Here is a 12,892-nt window from a genome sequence, read left to right on the forward strand (position 1 = left end):
GCAGACTAGAGTGGAGGCAGAGTGCCCCACTCTAGTCAAGTGTACTAGCATAGCGCCATTTGGGACGCGATGCTATTGGATGGGAGTCACGTGATCGTTTCCGATTGGTCCACGTCCGTTATGGTAGTAAAGTTTTACAATTTTAATTACTTAAAAAGTAAATAATCAAAACCTAATTACATGAAAACTTTATTCTAAATTTATTAAATTAATTACCGTAGATTTTGCTGATCGTTACGACGGCAGTATCTCAACATAGAACTTAAAGAGTCACTTTTTTACTGCTGTCACCTATTTTCATTACTTGAGAGACTTATTATTAATTAAATCAAAACAGAACACTATTTAGATTGCGATATCATATGATTACTAGATAATAATTCGAATCGTAATAACCAAAGAGTAATAATGATAATTGTTAGGTTTAAGGTTATTGATTTTTAGGTTAACCTGGCCTCCGCGGCGACATATAAATTATTATAATGAACTAATAATTATTTATTAGTTCAAATATAATAAATAAATGAAATTTGATTTTATGTTTTGAAATTTGTTGCTATAACAACGATTTAACAAAAAAAACTTCTATAAAACTGTGTAAGTAATTGATACGAAATAATCTACTCATTTTAAGTAAAGTTACAGTAATTTACTGTAGACTAGTAGTTTAGTTGTTTTCACGGATTGCTTTGTTCAGTTCAGTGTTCAGTAGAGTATGGACTGCTCTGTCAATATTACTTTCTTATTAAACGCATATTAATAATATGACTTCTTTAAAATGTATCTTGTTTGTAGGTGTTTTGTTTGGGTACTATAGTGAGATGTTCAAATCAAAAGTCCTAAACCATATAGCAAAATTTTACTGCCTCAGTTATTGTATAGTTATATTACTTGATTTGGTCCTATTGTTGGTCACCTTTCCCACCTCATCAATTTTGATTACTTGCTGTGCTATTCTGATCTCACATTTTATTGCAAATATAATTATAGCAACTATTTCCAGAGATGAAATGCTTAGAGTACAATCTATTATGAAAACTATTGATATTATGACCGCATTTGAAAATAAATACTTTGACTTAAATGTGACTATAAAGTTCTTTGGGTTTTTTATTGTGCTAAACAGTTCAAGCGAAATATTGGTTTTTACTGGTACAGCAGTTTGGGATTTTAACAGTCTTTGTATACTTTGTGCGATATTAACAAATCATTTGAGTCATTTAACAAGATCAGCCATGGTAGAAATGATATGGTCCAGAACAGCACATATGGCTGCCCAGTTAAAAATTAAATGTGGAAGTGAAAACATCACCATTGACAATAAGATGATTGCGTTGAAAAGATTTTTACATCTCTATAAAAATGTGTTAGATACTATGAGTAATACAAAAATATCAATGAAATTGGCGGTAAGTTAGAAATATTAGAATGTTGTCTTTTTTTATTTTTTATAAGTTAAGCCTTGACTGCAATCTCACCTAATGGTAAGTGATGATGCAATCTAAGATTCAAGCGGACTAACTTGTTTCAACAAGAATCAGCCAGCAGGCTGCAATTTATGAGTAATCATTTAAATATATTACTCAAATAATCAAATGTCTATAACTTTGGGTCTCATGCGGAGCTCCTTATTTCAGGTCTAATGTTCCAGAATATTATCCTTTTAGCCATCTTTGTCTTAAGCATTATTCTTTTTATTCGTTGTAAAAAAAATATCAAGCTTTTCTTTTTTTAAGAAATCATTTCAATTAAGTGTTTCAATGGCGAGTACATCACTCAACTGCGGTTCGCGGATGATGTAGTCATCATGGCAGAGACTCTGGATGACCTTAGTACCATGCTCAATGACCTCAGCAGAGTTTCTCAACAGGTGGGCCTAAAAATGAACATGGCCAAAACGAAAATAATGTGTAATGCTCATGTATCGCTCCACCCAGTTATAGTTGAGAACGCTGCACTCGAAATTGTAGACGAATACGTATACCTAGGACATATGATCCAGTTAGGTAGGTCCAATTTCGAGAAAGAGGTGAACCGTCGAATCCAACTCGGCTGGGCTGCATTCGGGAAGCTTCGCGACATCTTTTCGTCCGAAATTCCTCAGTGCCTGAAGACGAAAGTCTTCGAACAGTGCGTGTTGCCAGTGATGATCTATGGTTCCGAGACTTGGTCGCTAACTATGGGCCTCATAAGAAGGCTCAGAGTCACACAGCGGGCGATGGAACGAGCTATGTTAGGAGTATCTCTGCGTGATAAAATCAGAAATGAAGAGATCCGCAGAAGAACCAAAGTCACCGACATAGCTCAACGAGTTGCGAAGCTGAAGTGGCAATGGGCGGGGCACATAGTTCGAAGAGCCGATGGACGTTGGGGTCCCAAAGTGCTGGAATGGCGACCCCGCACTGGTAAGCGCAGTGTTGGCCGACCCCCCACCAGGTGGACTGACGACATCAAGCGAGTCGCAGGGATTCGCTGGATGCAGGCGGCTCAGTATCGTGATGTTTGGAAGTCCCTACAAAAGGCCTATGTCTTGCAGTGGACGTCCATCGGCTGATATGATGATGATGATGATGATGAAGTGTTTCAATATATTTTGAAATCTGATAAAGATTTAATTCACTGTATAATATTTCGCATAACATTTCTATCAAAATGTTCTCTTCTTTTATATATAAACAAGTGTTAAAACAATATTGGAAAATAATACGAAATTCCTCAAAGTAATTGAAATTCATGTTTTTTATATGAATGCTGAAAATTCAAGTTCATTAAAATCAATTTTTTTATCATATTACATTTATAATAATAGGTATTTTATTTTAGGTGTTCGTCAATCTAATATTTTCTTCTGTGAAGGTTATTTATTACGTTTATGGAAGTATTTTGATGTTTAAATCAAATGTAAGTATAAATTACTTACTTAAATAACGGGATGAAAATCATACCGTCTGTATCATGAGCAATTCAATGTAAGTTTTCATTCCCATTACAACCCCATTACATTTAAAATTTTTACTTTAAATTATCGTGAAAATTGTACCGTAAGTACAATATATGTCGTAAGAAAATAACTTGAATATCATTATAAAAACAAAAACGCCGACTATTTAGGCGTTATAAACTGAAAAGAGATAAAAAGTAATACAATATCTAATATTAGCAGAAGGCTTCAAAAGTGGATCATAAAAATAGGAAAATCAATGTCGAACAAAGGTTATGATTTACAATAGGTATTTGTCAGAACAACTTAATTAACAAATCGAACTGTAATCAAAATAAGACCCTATAGAATGGAAGAGAATGACCTTGAGTGGAGTCACGCACTTGTGAACGTTGCGTGTAGGGTTGAAGACGTCTTTAACAGATAGCTAACACTTCCCTATTTTACTCAAGTCGTTCTCCCCGCCTATCCTAAGTAACCCATAAAAAATACACAGCAAGAAATGTGTGTAGATCCGGTCCGGGGCATGTACCTCAACTTTTTCGTTATGTGCATTCATCATCATCATCATCATATCAGCCAATGGACGTCCACTGCAGGACATAGGCCTTTTGTAAGGACTTCCAAACATCACGATACTGAGCCACCTGCATCCAGCGAATCCCTGCGACTCGCTTGATGTCGTCAGTCCACCTGGGGGGGGGTCGGCCAACACTGCGCTTACTAGTGCGGGGTCGCCATTCCAGCACTTTGGGACCCCAACGTCCATCGGCTCTTCGAACTATGTGCCCCGCCCATTGCCATTTCAGCTTCGCAACTCGTTGAGCTATGTCGGTGACTTTGGTTCTTCTGCGGATCTCCTCATTTCTGATTCGATCACGCAAAGATACTCCTAACATAGCTCGTTCCATCGCCCGCTGTGTGACTCTGAGCCTTCTTATCAGGCCCATAGTTAGCGACCAAGTCTCGGAACCATAGGTCATCACTGGCAACACGCACTGTTCGAAGACTTTTGTCTTCAGGCACTGAGGAATTTCGGACGAAAAGATGTCGCGAAGTTTCCCGAATGCAGCCCAGCCGAGTTGGATTCGACGGTTCACCTCTTTCTCGAAATTGGACCTACCTAACTGGATCATATGTCCTAAGTATACGTATTCGTCTACAATTTCGAGTGCAGCGTTCTCAACTATAACTGGGTGGAGCGATACATGAGCATTACACATTATTTTTGTTTTGCCCATGTTCATTGTCAGGCCCACCTGTTGAGAAACGCTGCTGAGGTCATTGAGCATGGCACTAAGGTCATCCAGAGTCTGTGCCATGATGACTACATCATCCGCGAACCGCAGTTGAGTGATGTACTCGCCATTGATGTTGATGCCAAGTCCGCCCCAGTCCAGAAGCTTAAAGACGTCTTCCAGTGCGGCGGTAAATAGCTTCGGAGAGATCACATCTCCCTGACGCACTCCTCGCTGCAACTGGATTGGCCTCGTAGTCTGATCCTGAATACGGACTGACATTGTGGCGTTTTCGTACAAGCACTTCAACGCTTGGATATACCTGTAATCAATTCGGCATCTCTGCAATGACCTTAGCACAGCGAAGGTTACCACCGAATCGAAGGCTTTTTCATAGTCCACAAATGCTAAGCATAGTGGCTGGTTATACTCGTGAGTCTTCTGTATAACCTGCCGCAGCGTATGGATGTGGTCTATGGTACTAAAGCCTTTTCGGATACCGGCTTGTTAGGGAGGCTGGAAGTCGTCAAACCTATTAGCGAGACGATTCGTAATGACTCTCGAGAACAATTTGTAAACATTGCTTAACAGCGAGATGATGGGGTGATAATGTGCATTATATGAAATTATTTACGTGCGTAATTGAACTATTTGCCTAACCCTTCTTATTCTGAAAGGAGACTTGTGCTCAATAGTAAAGCGAATAAGGGTTTTAAATGTTGAAAAAAATTATGATGCGTAACAGTTAAAACATTTTCGTCAAGCTCCAATGATTTATACTCATTTACTTACTTTTATGTAACTGTTTAAGGATAATAATATCTACTCAACATTGAGTTCAATAATAGAAGGGATAATTACAATATTTGTAATGTGTGCACCAGCGTTCATAGCGGAGACCTTGTTAAACGAATATGAAGGCATTAAACAAACACTTGGAGGGCTACTGAACATAGAAAGAGGTAACCTATGATGATATCCAGCAAGGAATAAACATAATATTTATACTAGGACTATATTATTATAATGAAAAATAATTTTAAGATTAACATCGTAATGAGACTGGATGTCAACAGCCTACAGACTGTTGACATGAAAGAATTCAGTATTGTTACCGAATGTTTTCAATATCCTGACAGCCGAATATAGTCTGTGACACATGACGAACACAATGTCAATATACCAACTATTGCAGTGACTAGTCTATAAATACAAGCCTCTCGTGAGAGTGGGGTTCATTCTAGTATTACAGCAATATCAATAGGGTACCAAGTAGATGCAGTATTCAATTAAGTGAAAGCCATTAATTGAGTGTTCAAATTAGTGATTAAGTAAATCACTTGTGTACATTACAAACAAACTTTAGATTTTTTTTGTTTTTTTTTTGGTTCAGAACATCAGGACAATTTAAGTAAAAAGTACTGCAATTTTATATTTTATGGATTTAACAGGTCCTCATGCGGTTCAAAAGTAGATTATGTTATTAAAATTAATTAAATTTAATTAGTTCTTTATACGAATGTAACGCCTTGCTTTATACAATGGACAGGGATACAGTATTTTAAATGATTGTTATATCACAGATACCTACAAAATAAAACCAAAGGCCCAGAAATTTTGTATTTTAAAAACTAAAATGAAAACTCTCTTTTATTCTCTTTTATTTTAGATGAAAATTTTCAACAACTAATTCACCTCGTTTTGGAGTATATCGAAAACCGTCCACCAAAATTTACAGTATGGCGTTTATTTTCAATAGACATTACACTATTTACCAGTCTACTGCAAGGGTGTATCACGTATATTATTGTGTTATTACAGTTTGAATATTAAATAAAATATTTAAAAAACTAAGTGTTTTATTGACAATTATTTATACTCGCCCTTATAGGGGCCTCATGGTGGGCGTCCACAGATCCGCATCGTACTTATCCTAGGCATCGCATCAAACGGTTCCTAGCCATTCGCGGCCCGCTAGTATTTTATCGGTGAGCCCGTTTGCGTTGAAGAAGCCGACAGTCAGGGAATCGGTTTTAATCTACCGTTGTGAGCCATTTAAAAAATCTTTATATTCCTCTATCGCGCGGAGCATGATACTGTGCTCGCCTAATGCCCTTAGTGGGTTTACTTTATATTTTTTTACATGTCACGTAACGGATACGATAGACGACCGGTCGTCCATTTAGGAGCCAAATCGCTAGTACTCTTTGTATAGAAAGTCAAACAATTGCGTCCATTGATCCGCATCGTACGGATTGTATGAATCTATCGTAAAATTTAAAACCTGCTTAATGCGATGCGTACGACGCCTGCCTATAGAAGAGTGGTGTTTATGAAATACTCGTTTGTACGAAAGGTCTACATGCAACGCTGATTGCTCATTATGATGATGATGTTGAAGAAGTTTGGCATTCGAAAACGGATAATTTCAGAATTAGGATCAATTAACCGATAGACGTCCTCCTACCCTATCCTTATCATTTAGTATATAAATCTTTTTATACAAATCTTAATATACAAACCTTTAATATACAAACCTTTTCGCTAACATTAACTTTAAACGTAAGGAGTGGGATGAAAGTCCACACTCCTTTTGGTTGTTATAGATGAAGATTTACTGCAACTAGTACACCTGGTTTTGTTATTCACAATATGGCGCATAATTTCCATCGACATAATGTTATTTCTCAGTCTTCTGCAATTGTCTATAACGTACATTATAATGTTATTGCAGTTCTACTATTAAATAAATAAAATAATCCAAAGTGATTTATAATATAAATTTGTTAATAGGTACCTAATATATATATTTTGAAAAAAATATATATAACCGGAGTGTGGAAACGGAAGTCTTGTTTGTTTTCCTTCACAAAAAGGTATACAAATAGAATTTTCATCCTTTTTTGTCATATTAACACCCTCAGTACATGATTCTAATTTTATTACATCTTGCATGTTTAAATGTCCCATTTGTCTGTGCCAAGTATTCAAATCAGCCTTACTTTCTTTAGAAAAAACAGCACACACACTGCCAGTAACAGTATCAAGTTTATACATATTATTTATTAATGTAGCAGTCGCTATTAGGTTATGTTGACAGTTGAAAATCTTACAACCATCATCTGTAAATTTGACTACACAGCCATTCTTGGTCAGCTGACTTACTGATAAAAGGTTTGCTGCAAGCTCAGGAATAAACAAAACATTCCTCACCTGGATAAGATGCTCATCATTACATATGCTGGTTTTAATGTTTACATTACCCATCATTTGCACGGAGACTGCATCACTATTAGCCACTATAATGTTCTGGATTGGTGGTGGCTGTACATCATACATCCAGTCTGAGCGCCTTGACATGTGCATTGATGCACCCGAGTCAATATACCAGTTATCCTCTTCTATATATGATGTATATGCTGAAAAAATTGCTGTAAAACTATTTTCCTGCTTGTTATCCATCTTTTTAAACTTGCACTGGCTGCGATAATGCCCAAAACGGTTACATCCAAAACACCGGGGACCTTTTCCCTTTGGCTTAGGCTGAGACTGATTTGAAGTATTAGAATATTGTTTATTTTTTGTATAAAATACTGAGGGTTCGGAAACTTTCACCTCTTGTAAGAGTTTAGTTTTAATAAAATCTGATGAAATTCTTACACCAGAGCTCTCTATCCCCATGATCATAGGCTTATAATGATCCGGTAAACCGGCTAACATTAATGTTCCAAGCCATTCATCATCGACCTTGAATGAAATGTTTCTTAATTTGTGGGCAGTTGTCATTATTTTATTGACATAATCCTCAACACTTGAACAATTTTCTAGTGACGTGTTGATTAAATCCTTCAATAAGCCGACTTTTCGTGATAAGCCCGAGTCTTCAAACACATTCTGTAGATTTAGCCAAACTTCTCGAGCAGTTTGTGCGTTTTCTATGTGTACGTAGTTCCTTGGTTCAACTAATAAAATAATTTTTGACTTTGCTTTTACATCTTTTTTTAAGTCGATTTCTTCCGATTTCGGATCAACATATTTCCATAAATCTTCGTGTTCGAGATATGTCTTCACTGCAAATTTCCATGTATTGTAGTTTTCGGCCACACAAATTTTCTATTTGTAGGTTATGCACGCTACCGCTAGTCATGATGGCGGACGTGACCTATGGTAATAATTACTTTTCGGTGATGAATTTAACTTTATTTTATATTAACAGGTATACGGGACGGCCCATAACCTGAGGAAATGAAATAATATACTTGTTAGTGAAAAAGTTATATATTAAGCAATTATTACAATTTAATGAAGTTAGAAACATTACAACGCGCACAAGGTTGGGAACAAAGAGAAAGCGTCAAAGACAAGACAACCAACCATAGACAGCGAATATATGTTTTTTAAATTTTGAGTCTATTATATTTGAGTTCTAACACATTTAGCCAACAATTAGGTACCTATATTCTTTTGGGACGTGATTAGATGAAAATTTTAATTTTTAAATATTTTCTTGAAAATACCAGACAAAGCGGCTATCAGCCATTATGGTCTATATTTCAACTGTTTCATGACGTCATGTTAACAAATCGTTTACAAACTATCATCATCTCTTTCACTGATATACGTACCGAAAAGCTCGTTTTCGCCGATTATTTCTCTGTTTTTGTTTCGTCCGTTACAACTACAATTTCTCAGATGGAATGAGCTTGTCTATGTGATGCTAAGGTAGTAAGAACCACTAAAAATAGAATTCAAAAAATTTTAATAAAAAAAATTCAACCGACTTCCAACTCAAAAAATAACTTTAACTAAAAAGCAAAAAATAACATCCTACCTATGTGCTACCTTCTGATCAGTTTGAAGGCGGTGCCAAGCCAGTGATGTTTTAATTAAACACGTTTAAACTACAAAATTTCTGTGGTTCTTTCAGAAACAGCTTTAATTAAAACACGACACTGGCTTGGCACCGCCTTCAAACTGATCAGAAGGTAGCACATAGGTAGGATGTTATTTTTTGCTTTTTAGTTAAAGTTATTTTTTGAGTTGGAAGTCGGTTGAAATTTTTTTTTTTAAATTTTTATTTTTTTATTTTTAGGGTTAGCATACCTACTGCGTGTGTACAGTCACAACCTATCTAAGTGGAAAGTTCTTATCAATACAAAATTATCAAGTCCAAACACAAGGTAGATACTGTGAACCATCGAGGAGTTCTCTTCACTGTGCTTTGTCTTCATCACCAGACCCTTAATACGGTCACAAACCATCTAAGTGGAAAGTTGTCATTAATACAAATTTATCGAGTCCAAACACAAGGTAGCTACTGTGAACCGTCGAGGAGTTCTCTTCACTGTCCCTCGTCTTCATCATCAGACACTTAATACAGTCACAATCCATCTAGGTGGAAAGTTCTCATCAATACAATTTTATCAAGTCCAAACACAAGGTAGCTACGGTGAACCGTCGAGGAGTTCTCTTCACTGTCCCTCGTCTTCATCACCAGACCCTTAATACAGTCACAACCCATATAGGTGCAAAGTACTCATGAATACAAATTAATCAAGCCCAAACAAAAGGTGACTGCTGTAAATCCTTGACGAGTTCCATCGCCTGTGTTTCGGCTCCATCATCAGACCAACTCCAAACCTTCATAAAGTTGTAGTGGTTTAAAATACCTTATGAAAACACAAACGTACTAGCTGTCTCTACAACTTTCGAAAGTTCCCCTCATTTTCTCCAGGATGCCATCATCAGATCCTGACATGAAAAAAATGGGACCACCCTGGAAGTAAACCCTTCAAAACAAAAAAAGAATTTTTAAAATCGGTCCATAATTGACGGAATTATCGCTGGACATACATAAAAAAAAAAAAAAAAACATACTCCTCCTTTTTGGAAGTCGGTTAAAAAGATAGTTTCACAACCATCCATGCGTAGAAGAAATAAAGACGCAAAGCACTTACTAAAGTTTTTAGGAGCGTCAATGACATAAAGTATGAAACCCCACGCGGCATCTTGCACTACAATATTAAAATAGTGATGGCGGTACGAATTTAAATAGCCCCTGCGTACACTTACTCTAACAAGTCTTTTCTAATCGATTTCCTAGCTCAGCAATCCACAGACACGGATACTTAGCAGATACATCAATAGGGTGACTCCATGTACTACAAGATTTGGGCATGATATAAAATTGGTGTGGCGTGAGTGTGGCGTGAAGTACTGCTTCGCCTTATGAATAACTTGTTTCTTTGTAGCAATTTTGGCGTAAGCTTCTTTGATTTCTCTGAAGTTGATGTTAGTAGAAATGTCGGCACCCAGAAGAACCATCGAAGACAACTCTAGGCATGCGTTCATGATTTTTCATACTTTGCTGATGAAGGTATAAAAAGATTACGATTTATACTGCGATGGATTCAGGGCCTGAACACTTGAAACCTGTTAAAGCTAGTTCAGAACAAGCTTCATAGATACCAAACATACTTGCCTGTGAACAAAACAAGGTCGGTAATAAATTATATATTTAATAATATAATGTTGTTGTTAAATATGTTACTATAACAACAACTCCAATAACGAACACTTTAAGTAATTTGTAAAAGTGATTTAATCGAAAGTACCCGCATTAAGTTAAATAATGCTGGATTGGTTAATCTTTATTTCATTTTATCAACTACTTTGATACTGTTCAGTGTTCTACAGAAGCTCTTTGTAAAGTTTTTTTTTTAAAGCACAAATCTGTCAATATGATTTCCATGAAATGTGTGAAGCTTATAGGACTTTTATTCGGATATTTCAGTGATGTTTTTAAATCATCAAGAGTGCTAAATTATATAGCATAACTGTACTGCTTCAGTTATTTTGCATTTTTATTTTACCATTTAACCAATTTAACAATTAATTATCTCCCTCCTTCGACAATGTTGATTACCTACGGTGGTACTTTGATATTCCAATTCGTTTCAAATTTAGTTATTTTAACAATTTTCAGAAACGAATTGCCTAATTTATATTCTATATTCACTACTATTGATATTATAACTTCATATGAATCTAATTACATGGACTTCTATGTGACTATCACGTATTACAGTATTTTCATGGTGCTACGAGTTTTAAGTGAATTGTTATTTATTTTTGATAAAATTTTTATTTATGACATTAAAAGACTATCAGTATTTTTTGCGATGATGACCTGTCATTTAAGTTTTTTAACGAAATCAGCCATGTTTGAATTGGTATGGTCCAGAACAAAACACTTGGCCGCCCAGTTAAAAATAAAATGTACCAGCAAAAACATTACAATAGAGAACAAGTTCTGTGCGCTTAAAAAGTTTCTACATCTATATAAACATGTAATAGATACTATGAATAATGCAACACAATCAATGAAAATGGTGGTAAGTCTAGACAAACATTTGTTCTAAATTATTAAATTAATAGGCACTTTTTTAAAAGGTCATAAATTGTTCATTGTCGTTCTATTAGATCATAAAAAATAATTATATCTTTTTTTTTAAATGAAATTATTCAATTCGTGAACTTTAACTTTAAATTACACTTCTGATTAAATAGGCAAAACACTGTCCGCCATGATGGCCTAATGTAGACACTATTGGAGCTATAGAAACCGTTATAATCGTGATAAATTGATTTTTTGTAACAGTTTACATTGAATAACTTACAACGCAGATACAAGACGTTGGAGACAACTTTTAGAACACCAAAATGAATACTTTACAACTTGTTATCCCATCATCCCGAGATTTATTCCTTATTTGAATGGGATATGTCTAGTTGTATGTGTCAGTGTGCGAAAGATAGCGAAATTGTCTGAAAGTGGCATGTGAAGCGACGCGTTTTTTTTTTTTTATTGTACAAAATACAAAAAGTGTTATATAATTAGGTACATAAATAGCCATCCCCATAAACTGCGTACGCATATCAAACATGATTTGCTTGCGGAACGACTCGTGGGAGAACAGCCACTCTAGAACTATAACTGATTTAACTAAATCATTTTTAATAATTATTTTTCCAACCTAAATATTATTATTATTTTCAGTTGTTCTTCAATATAATATTCGCTAGCTTTAGAGTGATATTTTATATCTATGGAGGTATTATGCTATTCACAGAAAATGTAAGTAATAATATTATTTCACTAATTTAGCATCCTAGTTTTAAACTTTACTTTAAATAAGGAATAGTACTGGTTCATGAGGTTTAATTTTATAAGTTTAATATAATTATTTTTTTCATCATATCAGCCGATGGACGTCCACTGCAGGACATAGGTATTTTGCTACATCCAGCGAATTCCTGTGACTCGCTTGATGTCGTCAGTCCACCTGGTGGGGGGTCGACCAACACTGCGCTTACTAGTGTGGGGTCGCCATTGAGAACTTTGGGACCCCAACGTCCATCGGCTCTTCGAACTATGTGTCTCGCCCATTGCCACTTCAGCTTCGCAACTCGTTGAGCTATGTCGGTGACTTTGGTTCTTCTGATTCGATTACGCAGATATCATAACATAGCTCGTTACATCGCCCGCTGTGTGACTCTGACTTATGAGGCCCATAGTTAGCGACCAAGTCTCGGAACCATAGGTCATCACTGGCAACATGCACTGTTCGAAGACTTTTGTCTTCAGACACTGAGGAATTTCGGACGACCAAACTACTTACTCTCTCTTTATAATAGCATAGAACTGTACATT

The sequence above is a fragment of the Bicyclus anynana genome, chromosome 6 (genome assembly GCF_947172395.1).
Source record: "Bicyclus anynana chromosome 6, ilBicAnyn1.1, whole genome shotgun sequence".
NCBI classification, from domain to species: Eukaryota; Metazoa; Arthropoda; class Insecta; order Lepidoptera; family Nymphalidae; genus Bicyclus; species Bicyclus anynana.